Below are 6,274 nucleotides of genomic sequence, written 5' to 3' on the forward strand. Positions count from 1 at the left end.
CGTAACAAGAGTCCTGCTGGCCAAGCAGATGCCCCACAGGGAAGCAGGACAGGGGGCACCCACAGCCCTTGCACCCCTTGCCTGCTGACTTTGGTCCCCAGTGCCTTTGGCACTTCATATGGACTCCCCTGTGTCTGTATTGTGTGGGAGGGGTTCGGCTACAGGCTGCAGAAGGAGATTTGCCAAGCTAAAGTGGATTAAATCCCCTCTGTTACCCGGTGCCACAAATCCACTTTTAAAAGCAGCAGTGGTTAGGAAAGTGAAGCAGAAAAGAGTGTGGGATGGAGGATACCCAAACCCCTGCAAAGAAATTGGGGGAGGGGAGCAGGCATCAACACACAACTTCCCTGCAACCAGCCAGCTCAATAAAGAACGGGTTTATCTAACCTCTGCGTAAGCTTTGTGTGAGCAAATTGGGAAGGATGCAAATTCCTGGCGGAGGGGGCTACTAGTGATTCCTGCCTTGCAGAAGGGAGCAGATTATCCTTGAGGTGCCTTCTGACTGCAGCCCTATCGTTCAATGATTCTGTCTCCACCGTCAGAGGCAGCCATGCTTCTGAATCCCAGTTGCTGGTGAAGCACAGGAAGGGAGAGTGTTGCTCTTGTTGCCTGAATCCCGCTTGGGGCATCTGGGTGGCCACAGTGTGAAGGGAATGCTCGACTTAGAAGGGCCCCTGATCCAGCAGAGTTCTTCCCACCTTCTTATGCTCACTAAATCGGTGGTTGGGGAATGGGGCTCCCCCCCCCCGGCTGCCTCTCCACACTGGCCATTGCAGTGGGTGGAGGGTGAGTCGGAGCCAGGGGCTGGTGGGTCTTCTCTGCTGAGGGTGTTTGCATCCAAACCTGTCTTTGTGACTATGTGACTGAGCGGGGAGGGCAAGTGCTTGCCCCAGGCACGTTCACACAAACACAAGGAGGAAGGGTGTGTGCAGTTCCTGTGTACACGTGCCCATCCCCCGAACCCTGCCTCCTGTGTGGTTTTCCCAAATTGTTTCAAAGGAGCCCTTTTCCTCCACTTCCTCCCCAGCAAAGTGACTTTGCTCCACCACAGCCCCAATTAGGTACATTTGGGGCATTACCTCACCAGGCAGGCAGCCCCGCTTCCAATTTGAGCACCAGATGAGCCAAAGCGAACAGCTGCCAAGCCCCAAAACATGGCAATTAACATAATGACGCAGGTGAGTCGACAGCCTGTGGACGGACGGATGGAGGGCCTGCAAACAGGTTTCCTGGCTGGGGGCAAAGACGGGGTCACATGCCTGGCCAGGCCGGTCTGGCAGAGCCCCGTGGCACAAGCAGGGCGCCCTCTCTGTCTTCCTCTTCCTCCGCCCGCCGGCCCCAGCAGCTCAGCTTCAGGTCCCACTTGTCCTGAGCAGGTGGAATCCTGGGAAGCAATTGCTGGCACAGGAAGTCTCAGCGGAGTCGGCTAAGCTTTGCCTTCTCCGTAATGTTCTTTGCTGAACTCAGGGGTAGGCAGCCTAAGGCTCGGGGGCCGGATGTGGCCCAATCGCCTTCTTAATCCGGCCCACGGACGGTCCGGGAATCAGTGCGTTTTTACATGAGTAGAATGTCCTTTTATTTAAAATGCATCTCTGGGTTATTTGTGGGGCCTGCCTGGTTTTTTTACATGAGTAGAATGTGTGCTTTTATTTAAAATCTGGGTTATTTGTGGGGCATTGGAATTCATTCATTTTTTTCCAAAATATAGTCTGGCCCCTCACAAGGTCTGAGGGACAGTGGACCGGCCCCCTGCTGAAAAGGTTTGCTGACCCCTGGCTTAACTACTTTGCTTGAGAAGGAGTTGGAGGGAAGCAGCCCTCAGCCTAGGCAGAATCAACACCCCCACCCCGCCCCACCAGTCCATGCAGGCACAGGACCCCCCCCCCCTCCCAGGGACTTCCTTCCAGATCAGCCTCTGCGCCCTCCTCCAAGGCAGCCTGGCCAGGATTTCTGCCCCAGGACCAAACACACACACCCCGGCACCAGGCATCACCACCAGCAGGTACGCAACTGGCACAATTGCCCCACCTGGTGCCTGAATAGTCAACAAAGGAGAGGCAGGGATGACACAGGAGTGGGCGAGGCTTTGCAGGGAGGGAGGGGCATGTGTTGGAGAATCATCCTAGAGAAGCGTCTGGGAAGGGCTTGGTCTGCATTCTCACATTTACCCTGGGAATGGCTGTGAGCTAGCCTTCTCTAAAACCTAACGGCGTCCTGGCATCCTGGACCTTCGCTCCCACTGTCCCCACCTGCTGCAATGCCACAAGGGCTGGTGGGAGCTGCAGTTCAAGCCATCTGGCAGGGCTCAGTTGGAAGACGGCTGCTGGCGAAGCCACAGCTGAATGACATTGACAAATGCTTAACCTGTGGTACTTGTCCCAGAGATGGCTGGGGCACACCTCACGGGGCAGTTGTGCGTTTCCTGGCAACCAGCAAGGGAGCGACCTCTGCCCAGAGTGGGATCCAGACGTGTGCCACCCAGGGCCAACTTTACAGGTCTGCATTTGTGACAGACAGCAGGTGTTGGGAGGCCAGCACTGTGTGGAAATGCTCCCCTGCCTGCCTGGCACTGGCTGCTCTCTCTTCTTTGCAAAACAGCTTCCTTTGACCCCAGAATGGGAGCACAGTTGTCTCACAAAGCTTTTCTGCCTCTCTCTTCCTCCAGAGACTTTCTTGCTTCCCCTGCACGATCCCCCACCCAGAAGACACGCCTGGACCCCCTTGGCACCCAAGCCATGCCACAGGACAAGCACCTTCCCAAGGGGGGCACGGACGCAGCCCCAATAGTCCAAGTCCGCGAAGAGCCACGCTGGCCCTTTCCTTGTGCGACCGACCTGAGAGAGGACCATGTCATTGCGGGTATCCTCAAGGAGCCTGGCAAGGAGAGGCTGAGCAATCCGCAAGCCATGCACCGAGGCCTCCTGACCCACGGACAGGCCTGGCTCTGCTGGAGCACCAGGCAGTCTCAGGCTACATCGTGGACTTTACAAACAACCGGCTGCTGTCTGTGAGGGATGCCAGAACGCTGGCCTCGTCGACCGAGAGCATTTCAACACTCTCCTCATTGCAGAGAAGGCTGTGACAGGTTTACACTGACCCCTTCTCCGGAGCAAAATCTCCCTCTTCCAGGCCATGAAGAAAGGCCTGCTCATCAAGGACCACGGCATCCGCCTGCTGGAAGCTCAGGTCGCCACGGGGGGCCTCATCCACCCCATGCACAGCCACCGCCTCCCTGTAGAGGTGGCCTACAAGTGGGGCTACTTGGATGCGGAGATCTTCCACCTGGTCTCCAACCCTGCCAACCACACAAGAAGGTGCTTTGACCCCAACGCCCGCGACAACCTCACATACCTGCAGCTCCTGCCCAGGTGCTTTCCTGACCCTGTCACTGGGCTTCTGATGTTTCAGGTGATGGACAAAGGGTCTGTCCATGTGGACGAGAGTCTGCGGAAGTGCCTGAAGTCTGCCACGGCCCAAGTCCAGGTGGGCTTTTCCAGGGCGAAGAGGTCTCCATCTGGGACCTCCTCTTCTCCAGGTACATCCCTCGCCACAAGAGGCAGGAGCTGCTGAGGCAGTACAAAGCGGGCACCGTCACCCTTGAGGAGATCACCCAGACCCTCACAACCATCATCACTGAGGTGGAGGCCAGAAGCAACCCCGGCTGTGTGAAGAAGCAAAGAGCCACCCAAACAACAGCGTTTCCGGAGGCAGAGAAGAGCAAGCGGACTTCTGAGCGGGATGAGATGGTGAAGGCGCTAAAGTCCAGGGTGGTCAAGGTGCCTGCTGGGGAGCTCCGTGGGAGGAAGGTCTCTGTGTGGGACTTGCTCCACTCCAAGTACATCCCCAAGGGGAAGAGGAAAGAGATCCTGAAGCTGTACAGGATGGGCATCCTCAACATGGAGCAAATTGAGACAGTGGTCACTGCTATTGTGGCCAAAATAGAGGAGGAGAAAGCCAAAGAGCTGGGTCATGTGACTGGCATGGCTCAGGGTGAAGGGGACAGAGCCAACCACCAGGAGAGACAACTGAGGCAATCTTTACAGTTGGTGCGTATCCCTGTGACCTTTGGAGAGTTTTAAAGGGCAAAGTGTCCCTGTGCTGGACCTTCTCTATTCTAAGTATTTCTCCCAGGAGAAAAGACAGGAGCTGATGGAGCTGTACAGGACAGGGGTGCTCAGCCTGGACAAATGACGCTGGCTGTTAGTGAGACCTTGGAAAGAGCAGAAGCCAGCAAGAAGAAGTTCTCCATCAGAGTGAAAAGTCGGAGCCGAGAGTCATCAGGAACCAAGGAGGCCAAGGAAGCCAAGGAGGCCAAGGCCGTGGACGCCTCGCCCAACAAGCAATCGATGATGTGCTAAAGGCCAAAATGGTCACTTTGCCCGCCGGAGAGTTCCGGGGCCAGCAGGTCTCCGTGTGGGACCTCCTTTTCTCTCACTACATCACAGAGACAAGCAGGAAGAGCTCCTGAAGAAGTACAGAGATGGCCAGTTCAGTGCTGAGGATCTCTCCTCCATGCTCACCATCCTGGCTTCGCTGCACGACCTCTTCTACACTCTGGAACAAGCGCCAACAAAGGCCCCGGCCCAGGAGGCAGCCTCTTGCCCAGCAACATCACTTGAGGAAGACGAGGAGGAGGAAGATGACGATGACGACGCTGATGATGATGATGACGACGATGACGACGAAGGACAGGATGACAAGGACAAGGTCTTGAAGTCCAGGATGGTCGAGGTCCCTGTCGGCGAGTTCCGTGGGCGCAAAGTGTCCGTGGGGACCTTCTCCACTCCAAGTACTTCCCAGAGAAAAAAAGGAAAGAGGTCCTGAAGCTGTACCGGATCGGGATCCTCTCGGCTGACCAAATGGAAAAGGTGGTCACGGGCATTGTCACCAAAGTAGGAGAGCAGAAGCCGGGCGAGGGTCGGCGTGCCAGCATCTCCAGCCAAGGGGCAGGAGCCCCGAAGCGAGGTGAGGAGCACCGGCTTCCCCCAAGACAGCCCCGCAGACAGGACGGTGGAGGTGCTCACCTTTGAGTTCCCCCTCGGGGAGTTCCAAGGCCGGAGAATCTCCATGTGGGACCTGCTCTTCTCCACATACATCTCGGAGGCCAAAAGACAGGATCTTCTGGCGAGATACATCACAGGAGCCCTGAGCAGCCAGGAGATGGTCGCATCCTCTCCACCCTTGTTGTCGAGGCGCACAGGCAGAGAAGCTCCACCAGCATCCCACCTGTTTGGCCTCCTGCACCCTGAAGCCTCCTACATGATGTTTGGGCCATCCCCAGGCCCAGTCGGGGTCTGTGCATGACCTGTTGCAGTCACACGAACAAGAAGCGCCCAAAGGCGGGAGGGTGACCTTCAGTTGAAATCACCATGACCACCACCGTTGTGCATGGGCCTGAGCAGAAGCAGGAGTAGCTCTGGAGCAACGCAGCCGCCAGCAAGCGGCAGATTCCAGAGCAGAGAGCTGCTGGCGGCTGTAGTGGGGGGGCCAGCAGAGCCCCCTTCTGGGTGGGGGAGGGGGAAAGGAGAGGCCAAGAAGGAGGGGGGAGGGGCAGGTGATACTAGTGTAAGTAGGCCACTATAAGAGGTTGATGGGAGGGAGCTGGGGGAGGGGGAGGGGGATTAATTGGGGAAACAGAGATTTGGGGCTCCATCCAGGCAGGCAGTTCAGTGCTGGCCTCATCTACAGACAGACCTGCCAGTCCTGATGCCAAGAACGGTGCAATCTTCAGCCTTCCCAGGGAATTGGATGGAGTAGCTGTGGGGGGTGTTGAGGGGGGAGGGTACCCAAAAGGACCCCTCAGCTGGCCAGGAAAGGACTACTCGGTAAAGGACTACCATGATGGCTAACCTCAGAAAGAACTTTCTGATAGTAAGAGCCATTGGACCGTGGAACGGTCCTCCCTTGGAGGTGGTGAGCTCTCCTTCTTTGGGGATTTTAAAGCGGAGGTTGGACGTGCCATCTGTCAGGGATGATTTTAGATGAGATTCCTGCATTGCAGGGGTTGGACTAGATGACCCTTGGATCCCTTCCAACTCTACGATTCCGTGTGTGATGAGGAGGTTGGTGTGTGAGAGAAAGGAAGAGACTGTGATGGGGCTTCTTCAGATGTGGTCCTGAGTCTTCCTTCCCCTTGGCAGGGCGAGGGAGGGGGAAGTGACCCTCAGGGGCATTGCCCCAACCAAGCCAGGATCCACATGCAAGCAGAGTGACCAAGAGCAGGAGGAAGGCACCTTGGACTCGGCGCAACCTACAGATCCAAACATGCTCAGGG

General features: G+C 56.7%; 1 pseudogene; it reads left to right on the forward strand.

The window, feature by feature from the left end:
• The first annotated feature begins 2,665 nt into the window (after positions 1-2,665).
• LOC117050376 lies at positions 2,666-5,468 on the forward strand (annotated as a pseudogene).
• The last annotated feature ends 806 nt before the right edge of the window (positions 5,469-6,274 follow it).

The sequence above is a fragment of the Lacerta agilis genome, chromosome 7, assembly GCF_009819535.1.
Source record: "Lacerta agilis isolate rLacAgi1 chromosome 7, rLacAgi1.pri, whole genome shotgun sequence".
NCBI classification, from domain to species: domain Eukaryota; kingdom Metazoa; phylum Chordata; class Lepidosauria; order Squamata; family Lacertidae; genus Lacerta; species Lacerta agilis.